Consider the following 21,605-nt stretch of genomic DNA (forward strand, 5'->3'; position numbering starts at 1 on the left):
TAAGCATGCTTCAGTCCATCTCTCCACTACCAAGTTCATCTAAGTTGGGGAAACAGGGCAGAGTACCTTCTTTTTCAGGAATGTACAAGGAAGTATACTTCATACAGTTGTGTGGTTTGAACACTACACACAGTACTTGCTTGGGAATGACTGGGGCTGAAATTTAGAAGGTCAGGACCCTTCGCATAAAGCCAGGGCTGCTGCTAAAAGGAAGGGCCTTTGTCTTTACATGAAGGTGTTGTCAGCTCTCTAGGCCACTGCCTCTGGCAAGGATCCACTCAGCAAGGCATCTTATTGCAATTTAGTCACCAAAATAGGGCTTCGCTAATTTTTGGAGAGAAGCAGTATAAATTGCCAGAGGTACTTTTTCCTCTCTCTCCCACTAAGAATTGAAACCCTTTTTATCTAATCTTGAAATCTCTAAGACTTCTTATGACTTATATTCTTCCAAATCTCCTTTTATGATCTGTCTTTTTCTATTCCCACAAGGACTAGAAACTCAAAAATTTGACACTGAAAAGTTGGCTCCCTTTTTAAAAATACGTTCAGTTGGGTCATCTTTTATCTGAGGCCATGAATGCAGAATGTGCTGATGGAATGGGTAAAAGACCAGGACCATTAGGAAATACAGAGGGAAAAAATACTTCAGTTAATATTTTAAAATGTCATCCTGCCATTGTGTGTGTATAAAACAGCTCTGGAAGGCTACACACTTGCCTCAATGATTAGCAGTAATTCCCCTCTGTAGTGAAATTTGGAGATGAGACTTCTATTTTTTTGCTGTGTAAATGTCTGCATTCAAATTGTTTTTATAAGAAGCGGTGTGACTTCTGCAACTTTTTCTTGAAACATTTTATTTTTAACTGGAAAAAATGCTCCAGTGTACTTCTAGTGATAGCACTCGGAAAGATAACTTGTTTGTTCTCCCATTTCATTGCCTTTTTGGTGGTACATCTCTCTATGGCAGAGTTAGACTATTTTTAAGTTCTTGCTCAGTGTTTATATAACATTAACGAGAATTATAGAAATGGCAGAACTGACTGAAACAATATGGATGAAAATGTACATAATTTGCATAACTTAATATGTCTTATCTCACAGGTGGAACCTCAAAGGGTATCATATTTTCCACTTCCTCTTGTAAATGAGGAAAGGCTAAGACTTGACAAATAATAGTAAATTCCAGAGGGTGGCCCAAATCAACAGAGCCTAGAAAAACTAAGACAAAAGCTCCAATCCTCTCGATTCCAGTCCAGTGTTCTTTCTGTTACAGAATACTGTTTCTCAGTCTGGGCTACTCCTCTGCCTTCATGAATATAGAATGGTGAGCAGAGGTGAATGAAAGTGAATGAAGCTTAAGCTTCAAGGGCCTAATTTGCACACACCCTTTGCAAAGCAAAGGGTTCACATGGACACATGACTTTTGTACAGTTTGCAAAAGTAATTTATTTTAACTGCAACAGGTTAAGGTCACTCTCTCTTTCCACTCCAACTTCCCTGCATACTAAGTGACACTGGGTAGCCATGTACTTTTCGAGGATATGACTAAGGAGTGGTTTATTTTGTTGGGGACACATATGATCTCATTATACTGTCATATATTTTTAAGTGTACAGATACTTCCATTAAAGTTATTGCCAACTAACCCAGTGTAGGAACAGATTCTAAGGATACCCTTACTGCCCACTATGCCATCTCCCAGTCTCCTGACACGAAGGTGTGGGCCAATGGTGAGTTCCGATGGTGTACAGCTCTAACAGCGAAGTCATGGAGGAGAGGCAAGGTTAAACTATGTGAAGCCAGTAGAAGCTAATCTGTAGAAAATTCTTCCAAATCACCATATGTATAATTTTAACAGAGAATTTGGTTGTTGTGAAAATCTAATCAAAACAGATATTTTTTCCTTTTCAGAAATAGTTTTGATAGTGCAGTATATACAATTATAAAATCTCAGATTTCTCATATATTTGTGGTAATTGTGTAAAATAGAATTTATCTGAATTACTAGGTTTGAAGGGAACAAATCCGTAACTATACTGAAAATAGAGAGTAGGCCTATAACAATTCAACAACATAATAAGAGGTTTTCCCAATTTGACAAGTCATAAAATTTCACAGATTACTAATAATAATGAGGCTAAAAATTTGTCAGTTATCAACAATTTTTAAAATATTAAATCATACTAGAGTAAGTTATATTTCCATTTTCTTTACAGAATATATAATTGATGTTTAGCCTAGAGGCAGTCAAAGAGTATACAGCCAAAAACAGTATAAAAATAGTATAGATGTGTGGCAGATGGTTAATTAATGAAAAAATAAATTTCCCAGATTTTTTTTTTTTGTATTTGTAGCTTTGGGAGGTTTTATAAATTTGTTTCTGTGATTTTTTTGTACCTACCTTTGCATTTTTTTTGAAAGGGGGCCTCTCAAATTGCATAGGCTTTAGGATGCTATGAAGCCCAGATTTACTCTGATAGTGAGCATAATTGTAGTGTTCTTTTGATGCTTGCCTATAGCAGCTTCATTAACCCCTGCAGTTTACAGACTTCCCTTCCCATTTCTCCTCCTCCCCCTCATCCTTGAATGCAATATACACAGAAACCTTTATAAGGTACCTAGTCAGAATTAGTGGTTTTCTTTTCAATTTCCACAACAGCCAATATTTACCTCTGTCAATCTTATTTATCAGAATCTGCCCTAGATTAACTTATCTATCAAATAGGTATTGAGGATCCACTATTTGCTGGGGTCTGTGCTGAGTCTCAGGACCACTCTTAGACCAGGCCTTGCCTAGGACCTGTATTTTTAAATATTTTAAAAGGCCCCTCCATCCACATGCTTCCAAATGGGCTGAGGGTCTGCAAGGCCAAGGGCACATGCTTATCCATGGCCCTGGTATCTTTTCCTAAGTCACATTCTGGGTACCTGTAACTCCAGAATTTCTTACTTAAATCCATATTGAGTCTGCTTCCACATGGACCTCTTCCCATGACCCTTCCTCCAGACGGTTGATTTGCCTCTGGTACGCTCATTCCCAGGATGAAGAAGAGGCTCTTCTTTAGGGTGGGAGAGAGAGAGTACAGAGCTCGGATATGAAAGCTGGGATGTTCATGCACACATGCATGTGATCTCACAAAGGTAAGGGGGAAGAGAAAGGGGCAGGCTAGTGGCTCCATTTGTACTCATGCCCTGAACCCTACAAATGTTAGTTATGGGTCTGCTAGAACTGTAGTTGAATTCCTATGTCTTGGTTTTATCTCACTGTTTCCTAAACTTTCTCTGTTGCTATAATTTTTTAGTGTTTCTTTAATTTTTCCATGGCATAGATGGGACAGAAGAAATGCCAAACCATTCTGTTTATTGAGTAATCAAGGCCAAACAACTTAGTAGAAGTAATTTACATGGTATGACACGTGTCACTTTGTTTCCCTCAAAAATATAAAATATCCTTCAGCTACCCTATGAGTTTGTCACAGAAATCTGGGGTGTCTCAATATGCAGGTTGAGAATCATGCGTTTATCCTAGATTGTGAGCTTCTTTGGAAAAGATGTGCATTATGTGTAATCATATTTTCCAAAGATGACCATATTTCTAGTCCTACATGCTTTTCTAGAACCTCACCACTATCTCAATGAGATACAAAGTCTAATTCCCCTTCTCTTGAATTAGCAGGGACTGGTGACTCATTTGTAATCAATAGGATGCAGCAGCAGTGACACTGCATGACTGTCAAGGCTCCTAAACGTCATAAAGGTGATATAACTTCTACACTGTTAACTCAAACACTTGCTCAGAGCTGCCATGCTGTGAGGAAGCCCAAGCTGTTCAGCTCAGAGAGAGCATCTGGAGAGGCTCTGAAGCTACACAACTATAGCGTCCTCAGCTGCACAAGCCCCTTGCTGTTCCAGCTCCAACCACTGTTAGAGTACAACCATGTGAGACACCCCAAGCCATAACCAGTCATTGGAGCCCTTTCTGAATTCCTGTCTCCCAGAATGTGTAATCATAATAAAATGACTCTTGTTATTTCAAGTTTTGGGGTAATCTGTTAGGTAGCAATAGTAAGTGGAAAACTCATTTTTTATTGCTTTGACAGAACAGTATTTAGAATATTTTGGAAGGTCAATAAATGTTCATCAAATTAAATTGAAAACTGAAAAAATTTCAAAGTATTCGTGATTAATTCAGATGATTATAAAGATGTTGAAAATATGAAAACTTAGGTTAAATGTATACTGACCCTAGAACAAACCCTGCATATTAGTCTTTGAGTTTTTTAAGAGTTTTAATAAGCCCTTAGACAAGTCTATTTCCTTGCCCTTTGCTTTTGTCTCTTTACAACAAAGGGCAGAAAAAAAATTCTAAGCGTCCATTTGCAAACTCACTATATCATTAAGTCATCATAGAGGTCACATATGTTGAATTATCAATACCAGTTAGTTGAGGGTTTTAATTAGTCAATTCAGATTAAGGTATTACTATAATTGGTTAATTCCAAAGACACCCATCTGTTCTCTTTGTGAGTATTAATATTATGCCATATAAAGTCTAGCAGAGAGAAAAAATTGTCGAGTAGAAATTGTCTCACCATTAGCAAAAGGTAGATCCCTAGGAAATAAAAGGAAGGGGTGGGGAAGCAAACTGACCAAGATTGGAAAAAGGAAAAAAAAAAAAAAAGCCTATGAAGAAAGGAGACTGTCAAATTATTTGCTACGTTAAGAGAATCAAACTGAATTTAACCTTGGACATCTGCTTGTGCCTGGCATTGTTTTTCACTGGAGTGGAGGGAGGTAATTAAAATGCCATGCAGCTACTTGCCTTGTATGCATTGCTAAGCATAATTCAAACTCTTATGAATCTGCCCTCTCAAAGAAATAGCTGATTATAGAAACAGAACAAAACCTCTTTGATCCCTCTTGCGATACAACTAGGTCATGAGAAGCAGAATTCCAAATATATTCTCAGTTTTGGATGACTCTTCATGGAATGTTTAACTTTGGGAGGTTTCAAAATGAACAAAGAGGGAAACTAAGGCAGAATATAAAGCAATAAAGACTTGTTGGCATGAAAAAACAACTCACCAGAGGTAACCTGAATGGACTTTTGTTTACATGGTTATTTTTTTCTAACCTCCATTGCAATAGGTTTTTTCCCCCTAACAAACAGTGCTTATAGGGTACAATGATAAATATCAGGTGTGTGAAACACGGATAAATTGATTGTGGCATGCAAAAGCCCATAATATCTTGGATACTTGTGATAATCAAAAAGTGGACATTTATGAGTTTCTCATAAACTTTACCAGTTTTTCTAGTGGCTTTGTCATCTAAAATACACAAATGCATTTTTGTTTTCTAGTCAGAGAAGAACTTTTTTGCTTTTGGAATGAATTGTATCTCCTTTTAAAAGCAAAAACTTAATCAAAATATTTTGTGAAGAATCTAGTATCTTATTATTTTAATATAAAATAATAAGATCAAGATAAGGCTACATATCGGTTAAGATTTTTTCCCCTTTACAACCAAAAATAAACTAGTCCCTTTTTTTTTATAAAACAAAAGGGACTTGCTCACATAACAGTAAAGTTCAGAGGTAGGACTGGCTTCGGGGGCAGCTCAGTCAGGGACCTGGCTCTTTTCTCTGTGGTTTTCTACGTTTTGCGCTTCTCCATATGTCACCCTCAGGTTTCCCTCCTGTTTCCAAAATGCGTCTCCCATGAAAGTGGGTCTCATGAATTCTCACTCATATCTCTTAATCCTCTCACTGATTGAACTCCCCCTAAACCACCCTAAAGGCCTAGGAACTGACACACATACATACATAAGCCTATGGTAAGTGAGGGAAGAATGTTCTGATTGGTTGGGTAATATAAATTCAGCATCCCGCTGGGCGCGGTGGCTCACGCCTGTAATCCCAGCACTTTGGGAGGCCAAGGCGGGCGGATCACAAGGTCAGGAGATGGAGACTATCCTGGCTAACACAGTGAAACGCCATCTCTACTAAAAATACAAAAATTAGCCGGGCGTGGTGGCGGGTCGCTGTAGTCCCAGCCGCTGGGGAGGCTGAGGCAGAATGGCATGAACCCTGGAGACGGAGCCTGCAGCGAGCCGAGATTGCGCCATTGCACTCCAGCCTGGGCAACAGAGGCAGACTCTGTTTCAAATTAATTAATTAATTAATTCAGCATCCACCTTGGACTAGAGTCCATGCAATCTCACCCAAACTGAGGGCTGCTACATGGAGGGGTGGCTCTTCAAAGGAAAATCTGAGTACGGCAAGGAAGGAAGGAAAGTGGATAATGGATGCTGGGAAGATAATTAACGTCTACTACAGGTAGTTCCTATCAATTATCACAGCAGCTCTTATGTTTTCTGGACAAGTGTAACTATGAAATAAGACTTTTCCTGGGGAGAAGAAAAAAGAATTCTTCCATTCTGAATTATGCAAAGATTTTTTAAATGCAGAAATCATCTTTGAGTTTATCAAAAACAAGTCAAGGAATCAAATGAGCAAGGATTTCAACCAAGGAAAATGGCTCATGATAGTAATTCCAATTCATTTAACAAATATCAATAGAATGCTTACATGTACCAGGTACTATGCTAAGTTCTTGCCCAGGTTGGAGTGCAGTGTCTACTCACAGGCATGATAATGGTACACTATCACCCTGAACTCTTGGGCCTAAGCAATCCTCCTACTTCAGCTTTATTATTATTTTTCTATATTAATTTTACATTTAAAAATGCCTATCAAACAAAACACAAAACAATTAATTTGCTTTCCCAGATTAAAAATTAATCAAAGACACATAAATTATAAGAAATCCTAAAAGGTAAAAAATAACCAGTGCTGAAGCATTAAAGACAGTTGGCATTTTTAGTGGTATATTCAGCATCATTGCGACATAAATAGATATATTATTTATGGTAGTCTAAAAAGCATTATTAAAGATTTAAATAAATGTGTGTGATTTCTTTTAGACATTTTGAAGTAACAGCTTTTTTCCCCAAAAATATCCATTACTACCATTCTGAATCACTAATGATGCAAAATTATGATCAAAATAAAACCAAAAAAAATTCAGACACATATATACTACATATTATATATACAGAGATAGTATCATATAAATCTTAGACACTATTCCTACAAACACTGAGGCTCAATTCTCCACTAAATCATTTCCTGGTGGTAAGATATATTCTGATGAGAAGCCATTAAGTTTCTTATTCACCACGTAGTACAGGAATCAGATTGAGCTCAATTTGGGGTTGTCTCTTCATCAGATGATACTAAGCAACTCAGCCCCAGACATCAGGGTGCCACTGACTATGCAGTATGCTGAATTAATCATAAAAATTAACACCTTTTGTATTTAAGCAGCTCATATCGCTCACAAATTTCTCTTTAACAAAGAAAGGCATGCATTTCGTACATGGGTAGGAAATCTAGCAGAAGTATACATAGGACCAGCCAGCGTCACACTGCTGACTTTTTATCAGCAATGAATACATGCCGAGCAGCCACTTCCTACTTTTCCTATTTCCATACTGCCCCCATATGCCAACCTGTGTTCAGATGATCACTTTTACTCAACACTTAGCCTCCCACAAAGCAATAGTGTGCAAGGTTTATATAATTAATGTTTGTGCAGGGCTATTAAAGCCTTGTCTGAAAGATGCCTTTGAAGAGGAAAGGATTGTTGATACTATGATGTCCTGGATTTGTTATCCTTATCAAGACTGTTTCTGTGAGGAAAAGCTACAGCAATGATAGATGGAACCACTTTTATTCGGCACAGTTACAGGTGGCAAAACACTGCTGCAGGACTCAGGCAAGAATGTGTACCAGGGCAACATCAACATGCGTCCTATCAATCACTATGAATTCAGGTACCGTACTTTATAGACCAGAGATAATGTTAATTCTATCCTGCTTACAGTATGCTCTGTACTAGAAAAGTTTGAGGTGCCTTGCAAGCACCATAGTTTAGTGAAGCATGAAATGAAAGCTACACATAGGAAAGTTAAGGCATTATGAAAGTTTAAGACATTATCTTTATTCAACCATTAATCTAAGCAGGGTTGACATTTGGTGCTAGAAAATATTTCCTCTATGCTACTGTTGTTGTCATTTAGGAAAGAAAGAAAAAGGAAATTGATCTTCGTTGCATATATACAATGAACTATATACTGCCAGGAGTGTCACATTTAAGTTACTTGATCTTTAAAACAACTCAGTGAGGTATATTTTTTAGTTGAGGAAACCAAGACTCAGAGAGAAAAATTAACATGGCTTAGATAACATAGGCTACTTAGTGACAGGGTCATGAATTTAACCCACGTCTCTATGATTCCAAAACCAATGCTTTTCCCACTATATATACAAAGCAGAAGAACTAATATTACCCATCTAAGTTTCTTTCTCCTAGGATTTTATCTTTACTTTTAAAAAGAACAGAAGTTCTATAACTCACATTTCCAAAGAAATTATTCTAGAATAATCCATGAAGCAGTCTCATACCATGCCAACCCTCATTTCTCTTTCCCATCCCTGATCTGTGGACTGCAATATAGAACTTAGCATTTGGTTACTTACAGGAAGATTTCATCTTAAAATAGTACCTGATTTACACCTACCCACTGCCAATCACACATGCAAACCACTTCCCATTTCCACCATCGCTGAGGTCACTAATGTCAGTACTACGGTAGGAATTCCAAAATAAAATAAAATCAATGGATTCATTAGTGAAAATAAAAACAACTTCTGGAAAAAAACAAAAAACAGGAATGCCTTAAGATAGCATGTATGGGCAGCCAATGCAAGAAGCTGGCCCTCGATTCAAAAATATGTTACCCATGTGTAGAAAATTTTAAAAGATACTTTACTATACTATTGGAATTCTACAAAATAGAAAATCATTTAAATTCACAAACATCTTTTTCCTAAAATACACATTTCACCAAGAGGGCTAAGAGGATGTAACATTCACAACCTACGGACAATTCGTTCAGATTGTTTCTTCCCAATACCTCTATGAGATCAATTGCACTGAAGGAATGTCTATTTTTACTAGAACGAAGGTGGAAGTCAATAATTTTGAAGCATGGGTTAGCTTGAGAGGAGGAGAGGTTCAGGGATCAGGTACAAGGCTTGGCTTGGGCCAGGATAAAGGTACTCAGTATTAACAACCTGAGTAGCATTACTAGATTGTAATAGAGATAGAAAGGGACATGAAAGGATGTTAAGAAGAAATTAGGGGGATTTGGGAGAGTTTCAACAAAATTATTCTGAAGTTATTCCAAAAGTATAAATACAAGGGATGTCCTTAACAGAGGAATAGACTAACAAATGTGGTATACGTACAATGGAATATTTTTCAGCCACAAAAATAAATGAAGTTCTGATACATGCTACAGCATGGATGAATCTTGGAAACATTATGCTAAATAAAAAAAGCCAGACCAAAAAAGGACAAATATCATATGGTTCTACTTCTGTGAAATATCTAGAACTGGCAAATTGGTAGAGACAGAAAGTAGATTACAGGATACCAGGAGCTTGACAGAACGAATAATGGGAAGTTATTGCTTAATGAGTACAGAGTTTCTGTTTGGGGGTGACAAAAAATCTTAGAAATAGATAGTAGTGGTGGTTGTACAATATTTTGAGTATAATTAATGCCACTGAATTGTACATTCAAAAAATGGTCAAAATAGCAAATGTGTATATATTATACCACAATAAAAATTCTTTTTAATGCAAGGCACAAGTCAAGGCAAAATTTTAAAAGTAAGAAGAATGAAGATAGCCCTTGCCTTACTATTAAAATACATTGTTTTAAAATTACAATAATTCAAACAGATGCCGACACAGATACAGAGAAACAAATGAATGGAATTAAATAGTAAGTCTTTAAGCAGACCCAGTTCTGCACATGAATTTGGTATGTAATGAAGCAGACATTTAAGTCAGCGAAAAAGTCATGCATGGGCATCAACAGTTGATAATGACACAACCAGCCATTTGAAGGAGCAGCTGCTTCACGAGGATAGGAATTCTGCCTGTGTCATGCACCAATTATTCCCTAGGCAAAAGCATGATACCTGGTACATTGTAGACATGCAGTTAATGTTTTCTTGAATTAATGGACTAAAAACAACTCTTATATCACAAAATATATACCAAAGTAAATTCTAAAGTTTTTTTAAGTGGGAAAAAATATTAAAAACTGATAAACTTTGGGGTGGGGGAGGGGGCAGGGATAGCATTAAGAGATATAGCTAATGTAAATGACAAGTTAACGGGTGCAGCATACCAACATGGCACATGTATACATATGTAACAAACCTGCACGTTGTGCATATGTACCCTAGAACTTAAAGTATAATTAAAAAATTGATACACTTCATAAATTAGAATATAAAAATTTCAACATGTCCATATCAAAAAGTTCATAAGATTTTTTAAACAGCAAACTGAAATAAATACGTATGTAAATTTGTGATATATGAGGCAAACATTAAATGCATTGATTTAAAATGACCACTTTTAACTTTCTAATAACAAGACAATTATTTCAAAAGCATTAAGTATACTAATAGTCAAAAAAGTATAAACAGCCAATAAAGACTACAAAAATAATCTCTAACATCATTAATAGTAAGAAAAAACTAAAATTAAAATGATAGCTCCTATTTCACCTATCAGGTTGGCAACTATCAAACTACCAAGTACTGATGACGATTCAGGGAAAGGAGTATGAGTACTCTCACTTTGCTGGCAGAGATATAAGTTAGTCAACTGTTATGAAAGGTAATTTGGCAGAAAATATCAAAAAGTGTTTAAAATGTGAACACCATTTGGTCACCTGACTCTATTTCTAATAATTTAGATTACAAATAATCTAAAACATGTATACTTTTTTAACCTGTAAGATTTCTTCAGCACAATACATTTCTTCAGTCCACAGTAGAAAAAAATGTAAACATTTAAATGCCCAATAATAAGGAATAGTTAAGTCAATGTATGATACATTCACGCCAAGGATTACTACGTTATCAGGGGAGACAATGATGTTATAAAAGAATATTTAATGAGATGGAATGTCCATCTCATTAAACATCCAAGCAGGTTACAAAACAGTATTAGGCAAAACGATCTCATATTTTGTGAAAAGGAAAAATAATCATAAAAACTGGAAAGAAAATCAATGAACTATTAACAGCAACTGTCTCTGGTTATCAATTAAGTGGCAATTTAAATGTTCTTATTACTGCTAACATGATTTACTAATTTTTCTGCATTTAACACGTATTGATATTATGATATAAAAGCAATAAAAGATGCTTTTAATTTTAATGAAGAAACAAAAAATAATAGGCAACTTTGTCCCCTGTTCTTGGGAGTCAGGATTAATCAGCTATATCGCCAGGCATGGTGGCTCTCACCTGTAATCCTAGCACTTTGGGAGGCCAAGGCAGGCAGATCACCTGGGGTCAGGAATTCGAGACCAGCCTGGCTAACATGGTCAAACCCCGTTTCCACTAAAAATACAAAATTAGCCGGGCATGGTGGCGTGTGCCTGTAATCCCAGCTACTCGGGAGGCTGAGGCAGGAGAATCACTTGAACCTGGGAGGTGGAGGGTGCAGTGAGTGAGCCAAGATCGCGACATTGCACTCCAGCTTGGGCAACAAGGGCGAAACTCCATCTCAAAAAACAAAAAACAAACACAAACAAAAAAAATCACCTATATCTGTCTCTTTCCATATGTCAAACTAGTTTTAAAGCATTTTATTGGAGCTTTACTCCACTGTTAGGTACCATTAACCTCTTGGATGAGGTCTAGATTTCAGAAAAAGTAGCACACTCAAGGTCATGCAGCTAGTGACAGCTGAATATGACTGGCCCCCCTGGCACCTGATTCCAAAGCATATGTTCTTTCTTTATTATTTCCATAGGTTTTGGGGAAACAGATGGCGTTTAGTCACATGAATAAGTTCTTTAGTGGTGATTTCTGAGATTTTGGTATACACATCACCTGAGCAATATATCTTTTACCCAATGTGTAGCATTTTCCTGGGGTTTATTGTGGAGTAGTTAGGCTTTATGAGAACACACCCAAAAAACTAACTGCCACATATCACATAGTTTCTGTGAAAAAGTTTGGCACTCTAAACACCACACTTATAAATGGCCATTGGGAAGCAATTTTTTCTTAACCTATGTGTTGCTTCTGACTGTTTACACTGTTTATGTCTGTGTCACATGCATTATTATTCTTGGAGGCAATGTCCAGTAATGGGTAGGAGCACTGGCTCATAGTTAGATTCCCTTGGTGGAACCTGACTCTATCCTTCAATACCAATAAAATACTTACCTTCACTGGGTCTGCTTCATCACAGTAAAATAAAGGTAATGACTGTACCTACCTTAGGTTGTTCTAGTGAGGATTAAATAAATTAATCTACATGGTGCTTTGTGGATTTAAAAAGTGTCAGACACATAGCAAGCACTAGATAAAGGGGATCTATGATGATAATTATTAACGTATTCGCTAGATATTAAATCACCCCAAGGGCAATAATCACATGTTGTACTGCTTTTGAATTCCCTAAAGAGCTCAATAAATGGTTGATCAATGGATAAAGCTGGAAGTAAGGTAATTTCTGACAAGAATTTCTCAGTGCTGCAAAATACCCTCTCTAATTCCACAAGAATGCTCCCTGATTAACTCGTATTGACTAATAGAGGCCTTATTTTTATCTTATTTTTTCTTATCTATGAAAGGGGTACTTAAAATTACTATTTAAAGCTATCTTGCATTTCCTTATTAAACATCACTTTAATTATTGATTGAATATTCAATATTTAAATACAAGTTACGGCCGGGCGCGGTGGCTCAAGCCTGTAATCCCAGCACTTTGGGAGGCCAAGACAGGCGAATCACGAGGTCAGGAGATCGAGATCATCCTGGCTAACACGGTGAAACCCCGTCTCTACTAAAAAATACAAAAAACTAGCCGGGCGAGGTGGCGGGCGCCTGTAGTCCCAGCTACTCGGGAGGCTGAGGCAGGAGAATGGCGTCAACCTGGGAGGCGGAGCTTGCAGTGAGCCGAGATCTGGCCACTGCACTCCAGCCTGGGTGACAGAGCAAGACTCCGTCTCAAAAAAAAAATAAAAATAAATAAATAAATAAATAAGTAAATAAATGCAAGTTACTTCCATTTCAACAAGGCCTTTCAGGGAAGGGCATAACTTTATGTGACTAAAAATAGTTAAATGACACCTGAGTTTTAAAATCCTTGAATGTTTCTTTATGGCACCCTGTAGAAAGATAATAGTAACATAGTTCTTTCAATAAGAAAGTAGCAGGAAAGAATCATGGCTCAATCTTTCACTGAAAGTATTTAATCTGGATAAGTCCAAGATAGCTAGCAGTGTTAATGTACTATGTGTTACTTTGAAGTCAGTGAAGCTGAAAATCTCACTTTAGAAAGTTCTCTTAATCACTGAGAGTATAACCGTGTTCTGATTTTAATTATGACATGGCAGATTTTAAAACAAATCTGTAAAAACTGATGTGCAAGTCCTGGCATAATTATTTGAATACTCCAAGTAGGCAGTGCACATGTTTTCTTTTTCATATAAATTGGGTCATATTAAATAAACCCAAGCAACCCAATTAAAAGCAATGAGCTCCCCAAGTGCTGAGCCAACAGTCCTACCTGAAGATGCTATTCTAATGGCCAAATGACTTGCACTGAAAAACAAAAAACATAAAAAATTCCATTTACCAATGCGAATTGTCCTGGAATTTATCTTTTACTGTAATGTTTTCAATTTGATGTAGTGACAACTAGAAGAAGAAAGAAACTTGACTAGATTGAACAAGCATATCTAATGAATTAATAGCTCTGAACCTGTCACTTCTCTTAAAAACGTCCAGTGGCTCTCAAATAACTTCAAGAATACATCCTGCTCAGAACGCAAGCTCCTCCATTATTTGCCTATAGCCTAATTCATTTTCCCAAGACAACTCTCTCCCCCTCTTTCCTTCCATTTCCCTCATTCCAACTAAGAATCATCCATCTTTCCCTAAGAATCACATGCGCTCTTCAGCTTCTGTGTCTCTTTGTAAATGCCGGTCCCTCTCCAAGAAAGTCTACTTACAATTGTAGCTATTTGGTATATCCTTCAAGGCCCTGCTCAATGCCACTTTTTCCCTTAACCCCATAATTGCACCAAAGAATAGATAAGATGTTAGATACCTATAAAGTTTAAGAACAATAGAAAGATATTCCAATAAATGTCGTATCTAAGTAAAAATAGTGTGTTGGTTATATAAATGGAGCTTGTCGACAAAAATCCTTGGGCCACTCCCAGCCCTCCAACAGGATTGCTGCCTCTAATTCTATACAAAAAGTTTGGAGCTATCACTGCTGAACTCTCCTTTTAAAAGCAATCTTCTCTCTCTTTGTGCCGATAGCATGTAGTCTGCTGTTTACTTTGGCCTTGAATACATCTCATCTTGTCTAACAGTTGTTTGTTTAGACTCCCATATTATTTTCTCTGCTATTTCCTGAGCAGGAATTAAATCTTGTTCACCAGGTACCACCACACTACTTAGCAGACAGTATTGCTCAAAGTAGGTAGGTGTTCAATATTTTAGTGGTCTGGAAATGAGAATGAACGAATGAAGAGAGGTACAATCAGAAAAATCAAGCCATGATTAATGAAAATGAGTCTTATTACTTTCAAGTGCACACACTAACAGTTTGTCAGTGATCTCTGTCCATAGCTCTTTGGTTTCATTTTCAGATAATTTCTCCCACAGTTATGTTTAAGTAGTCCCCACTATGATGTTCCTATTACTTCTCAAACTACATTTTTGAATAAGAACAAAGTGTTCGTTATCAAATTAAAGAATGGACATTATTTTTCCAATTCACATTCCACAGAAATAAATTTATGATTATAACTTTAAAATTTGAATCGAACCTTTTTCATCTCAACTAGAATCTATGCTCATAAATATACTATCTAATTTAGCAATATTTCATGAGTCCATGCAAAGAGGACATGATTTTTCAGGTGTTCCACCTGAACATCAGAGAAAATCATTCTCCCAACCCTTTGGTATAAAAATCTTATTTCCATCATACCAAGAGGTTTAAAATACTAGTCTGTTTTTCTAAAGGTCTACATTTTAAAAACTGCATAAAGAAATTTATTTAAAATGTAGACAACAGAATAGATAAAACATAAGGATTTCAGTATCTAAAATAAAATAAACTGAAATGAAGTGAATGTAATTTTCAAAAGTAGAGAAAATATGCAAATACACATAATATATAAACTCTATTTCGCGAATAGTGGTTTAATTACAAAATGCAGCATTTTCCTCTCTGACTTGAGCTACTGTCTTCTGACAGATATTACCCTAGACTTTCATATAGTAACAAGTCATGTTAATTATAAAACCGTTAATTATTCTGTGCCTTTTACATCTATAGACAGACAGAGAAGTATATACCCACATACATCATTGATATTTGTCTTCTATTTTCTATTCATATATTGTTTTCTATTTTCAGGCTTTATTAATGTTCCCATCACAACTGTTATTCGAGCAAAATCCTGCTAGCCAGTCTTGACAAGTAAATCCTGCAGCGCTGTGAGTTTTGATACATGATTCAATAATGACTTAGGATTCTCAGATTAAAAGTGCTGTGGAAATGTACAGTGTCCCTTTCTTCCATATTCAAGGCACAGTACACTGCCCTTCTCCACTGTGCAGTTGAGCACGGTTGTTCTCTGTTAAGCAGCATGACATTTGGTTTCCAAAGAGATTGTGTTGCCCTAATGAATACTGCAATTCCTCAAAAAACTATTCGTTTCTTTAAAGTATTCATGTCCTAGAAATGTAAGGAGCTACTATTGAAGACCAAAATCAATCTCTAAAAATGTTCAGTCCAATATTCTCAATATACTAATATATTATTAAATTATTTTGAAGGCTAAATCCAGAAAAATCTAGTCAAATTCTTATCCAGTAGAATCAATCCAGTCCTGTCTAGGAAAAAAAAAATTGCTATGTTTCTGTATCTTGTAAAATATATATTTCAATAAGTTTGCAAAATATGGAGGTCTAAAAATAGCCTGTATTTTTTCCACAGTAAATCTAAAATTAGCAAGTTCTTATTTCCAATCTATGAAGGTTTTTTTCCCCCAGAAAGTCACCTGCCAATTTAAAAACAGTCAGATAAGGGCAAAAATGTTCACACATCTAGTAAAAATATTTTAATAAAAGTGTTGAGAAAATATAAATGTCATTTGCAGTCTAGTGGGAAAGACATTTAGCCTTAAATATTTCCACAGCATTTGATATTTCAGAAACCTGTAGAGCCTCCTCCTTTTTTCACTTTTATCAAATAATGCCAAACAAGCAGATCCAGGAATCTTTGATTTAAAATTTTTTTCTGACACTGAAAGAAGAAACTTTCCTACAGAGAACCCATATTTTTGGAACTCTGTGAGACAGTGGTTTTATTAATGTCAATTAATCTTGACAACTTAGTAGATGGTTTATACAGCTATTAGAAGATAAACTATTGTCTTCATTTACGCATAATGTAAATGCTATTTTTCATGTTATAATTAACAGATACGTGAGAATTTTAGACAAAATAATTTTAAATAATTAAATTATTTAAAGTCTATGAACAAGGCAAGCATGAAGTTCTTTTAGATTTCAGTGACTAGGTAATAACTTTCTTTTTTGAAAAACAGTGTGCTTTCTCTTTTCTCATTATGAAATTTAGAAAACTCACTGTGCTTCTCTTCTGACTTGGCCACCAGGAAGCTCAATGACAAACTAGGTCTCATTCACAGTAAGTATTCCTTCCCATATGAAGGCATATTCTCTTCATCTTTTCATAGCTTTTTAATGCATGGTTGCTTACTTCTATTTTATTATTCCAATGAATGTAAATTCTACATATACATGTAAAGAAGCAGAGAGTTCATTAATTTTAACAAGAAATTATCCTGAAACCATTTATTGTACACCCACTGTGTGCTGGGCATTTTTCTAAGGGATGGGAATGTAGTTTATTAAAAGAACATTTTCATAAGAGAAGTGAATATGTTTCACTGTATCCTTAAGAGAGGGGGGAGATCTGCCAATCAAACCAACTTCAAGAAAATGGAAATTTAAAAGAATTTCCTTAAAGGCAAAGCCTGCCAACATCAATTTAACTCCCACAAAGAGTTAAGCTAATACACTGAGTGTTCTCACTGTTGTTTACTGGGGTATGGAAAACTGGTTACTTCCTATACACCCCTCTTCTCAAGGGTCCTGCAATAAAACTAGTCTTCATCCAGGGCCATGCTAAGCACTAATAACACCATAAAATAAAAGCTTTTAAATAAATAAATAAACAAACAAACAAACAAACAAATAAATAAATAAAAGCTTTTAAATAAATTGCCCCTCAACAACAGTTTCAAAGATCAGTTTAAACATTCTAACTTTCAAGAGAGAGAGCTTTGGGTCTTAGATTTCCTACCTTGAAGCTTCTGCTGTAACAAGTAAGTCGCACTTACTGGGCAAGCCAAGAAATACAATGCATTTTGTGTGGCTGACTGGGCAAGAAAAATTAACTGGTAAAGCAGCTCCCTTTCAGGGATGACTTCAAGGTTGGTGGGCCTAAATTTGCACTTGCTTTCAGCTTTGTTTTGCTTTACTGGCTTGCAAATATGTGTCACACAGTGACCCTAGGTTGGCCTGCCTGCTGCCAGCCTGATGTTGGAAAAGGTATTGAAATGTACAAGGATCTTGCCCTTGGCCTCCACTCCTAGGGCGCAGCATTCTCACACATTTTAAGGCGTTACCAGCTCACAAAAGCCTTGCAGTCAGGGAAGGCAGCCCAACAAGGCTGCCCACAGATACACACGTGTTTGTCACCTGCCCCAGCAATTGCAAATAGAATAGCTCTTCTCAAGGCAACCTGTTTGTCCTCCCTTTGAAAGAGAAGCCTGTGCAAATAATTATATTTCAGATGGGGCAAAATGTTGGAATTTTCAATTTGGACTATGCACTTAGGCATCTCAGACTAACACAAAGGTTTCTAAATAATAGAGATGCCCTTATTTCACTGAGAAACCAAGCTAAAACTTTTAAATGGTGTCACGTTTTGGTGACTTTCTAAGCCCATCAAATACCTGAGTGGCCAACGTTTTTTAAGTAGCTGCAAGCAGCATCTCAAAGGATTTAGAGAAGCAACAAATAACAAAGTGTGACAGTCGGTCTTGGAAAACCAGAGGGCTCTAACGAAGCAAAAAGCAGAACAAGAGGAATAAAAAAAAATCCCGGTTCGTTCCAAAAAAGTTTTACAATTATAGCAAAGCAATCACTTCATCGGTTTGTGCAACAAAACTCAAAATTTGTGGGGCAAGATAATACTCGGCCAACATCACCAAATTTATCAATACGGGTGTAAAAACTGTAACTTTTTATTAAATGGGTGTGAAAAGAGTCAGGGAGGAGGAACAGGACCACTGAATCTGGCATTTCCAGATCTCTGCATTCAGCATCTCACTCCCACGCCATTAAGTTAAATAACATTTAGCACAAAACACAGGCTAGACCACCAATTTCGGGAAGGTGTCTTAGCCTTCCCTTCTCCATTCCCCTTAGATCTGCCGTCCTGGCCTTTCTTTCCTAATGACATCTCCTTTCTAATAAAGTCCCTCGCATCTTTTGATGTAATTAACTCATGGTACAAATCCTTCAAAAAGAAAGAAAGGAAAGAATTGCGGTTTGCTCTGCGCGCGGACATCTTTTCTTCCTAAGCCTTCACTTTCGCTGAAAAGGTTGTCGCAGAAGGGCTGGGAGGCTTGAAATCCCGCCGTTCCCTCATTCTTTCTCTTTTCTTTCTCTCCACATACGCCTCCCCTACACCTCCCTACCCCACTCCCCACCTCCAATCCACTACCGTATTTAAGTCGGCGGGGGCGCTTTAAAGGGTTTCTTTCCTGCGTCTGTTCCTGTCTCTCTGACCCGAAACGCACTTTCGGTTACAACAGAACAAGGCGCTCAACCAGGGGACAGGCAAATGGAATAAGTAGTTGAGGGGGGATAAATGACCTAATGGAGAAATCTCTTGCTGCCTAATTGCTATTGTGTTTTGCAGATAAATAAGCATATTCTTTTAATAGCGTTCAAAATCCTGAGCTCTCTTGCCCTATGCATTCTTCCTTATTTAACAGACTTCTATGGCGCTTACTATACACCAGGCGCTGTTTTAACTGCTTTTAAAATACGACCTTCTTTGCTTAAAAAATATTTTTAACAGATTTAAAATTCCTTGTGTGCTTTCGAACGTCCCTGCTATATTCTTCTTTACATATAGTACAGCAGTTAAGTCTTCAAAGATAAATATGGAAAAAAAATTAAACCAGTTGCTACTTAATTGCCAGCAAATCGTCTCCCCCTTTGCAATTTTTCGCAATCATTATAATTAAATACACTAGTATAGTGGCAAAGAACTGTTAGTTTTTTGGTTTTTTTTTTTTTCAGTGATTATCTCAGGTTTTGCCTCGGGCGTTTGGACGCGCCAGCTAATTGCTCGTGTGGCAAACATTAATTGCACCTGTGGGCATTTGAATTCAGAAAAACGTGCAGCCCTCACGGAAAGTTGTGACGGTGGAGCTCGCGCCTGGCGGGCCGCGGCGCGTTCATCTGAGGCCAGGAGGTACTGGCCCCGGGCACTCGGGCCGGGAGGTGGCAGGCAACCGGCACGCGTCAGGCTCGTCACCCGCTGGATTGCGGGGCTGGAGTGGGGACGGGGTCTGGGTGCTGGCCCGCCCTCGTGCAGCCGACCGGAGGCCCCGAACCCCGCGCCGACCCAGCACCCGCCCTGAGGCCGACAGGGGAGCTGGGGTTCACCGACCCCCGCAGCCCCGCCGTCGGGCGCGGACGCCATCCAGTCCCACCTGGCCCCGCCGAGTGTGTGCTTTGCCTGAAGTTTCAGAAGCCAGGATGGAACGATTCGGGTTTCTATTCACACGGTTATTGAACGCAAGGCGGCGGGGACCGCGCAAAAGAGATGAGAGTGTGGGGAAAAGGGGTTTCTGTTCTAATAAGGGCTAAGCACGCTGGCCGCAGGTCCTCCGCGCCGACCGGGCTCCTTCCTGCTCTCCCCCAGGCCAAACAAACCCCGCCAGGGTCCCGTCTTTTCCATTCGCGTCCTTTCCTCTTCTCCCTGCCCCACGCCGGGCTTGTGTGGACAGAAAACGGAGTGTCAAAGGGACGCTCTGGGCCGATCCCCAGGAAGCTATGAATGCGTCCGTGACTGAGGGCTGTGGGGATCGATAGACGGACCTTTCTCGGAGGCTCTCCACTACGGACCAAGCGGCCCTGCCAACGTGTGGTTTCCGGCTGGACCCCAACCCAGCCGCCGCCCATCTACCGGCACCGCCGCGCCGGAGCTGGCGAGCGGACCCCGGCGCCCCCAGCTGGGTCTCGCTCAGTCCCTGCCCTTGCAGACGCACAGCGGGGTGGCCAGTTCAAAAGTCCTACATAACTTGGAGAGAACCAGCGGCTAGAAAACATGTTTTGAACACACAGCTTGAGTTTTACACAAGCCACGTTGTCCAAGGCACGAACTGTTGGACACGAATTCATACTTTAGAAACCAAATTTAATTTCCAAGCGCCAATCTTCACGTCCCGGACTCTAACTCTGCGGCTGCGAGTGCACACACCAGGGGGACTGGAGGGAGACTGGAGGCAATTATCTGGATAATCCAAGCTCGACAAACTCGAACTTGAAAATCTACAATTATGTTCTGAAATGCCCGCGTCATTGATCTACTCTTTCCTACCATCAGAGCTGACACAGCCCCCGTCCACGGGCTTCTCCGCGGGGGTCTACGATCCACAGTCCCTGGGGGCCGAAGACCCAACGGAAGTAACTGATGGATCGCAAATTGGAAATCGTATCTTGGCCGACCGACCTGATCGGGAAAACTCGCGTCCTTATATGAAACAGCCCCGAGGCCGCGGAAGTAGTCTCGGGAGTTGTCAGATTCAAAAGCAATTTTGATTTAAGGGTTTCAAAAGCCCAGAGGGCAAATGTAACTGCTCGGGTCAGCCAGTCAGCAGTTTTGGTCCAGACAGGGGACCATCGTGTGGGGCGGCCGGAGGAGCCGCGGCGCCTCCCTACGTCACACGCGCCTGCTCGCACTCTGCCAGGCGCTCGGGGTTATTCTTTACACTCAGGACTGAAACTTCGCCCGCGAGACCGCGGGGCGCGGAGAACAGAAACCCAAGGTCCAGGGCCCGCCCCCGCCGTGCCCGCGCGCTCCCTCAGCTGGGGTTAGCAAGACCGCGCTCACGCTCGCCCCGGCAGCTCCCGGCCCGCTTGCTGCGCCGGGGTCCCAGGTCCGCGGCCGCGTTCCCACGCCTCGGCCGGAGCCCCGCGGCAGGCATTGGTGAGCGCAGCCCCGCCCCCTGGTCCAGCCAATCGCGGGCCACGCCGACCAGCGAGGGGGCGGTGCCAGGCGGGCGGCCAGGGCCGGCGCGCGGGGGCGG

Source organism: Macaca mulatta, chromosome 4 (assembly GCF_049350105.2).
Source record: "Macaca mulatta isolate MMU2019108-1 chromosome 4, T2T-MMU8v2.0, whole genome shotgun sequence".
In the NCBI taxonomy this organism is placed as follows: domain Eukaryota; kingdom Metazoa; phylum Chordata; class Mammalia; order Primates; family Cercopithecidae; genus Macaca; species Macaca mulatta.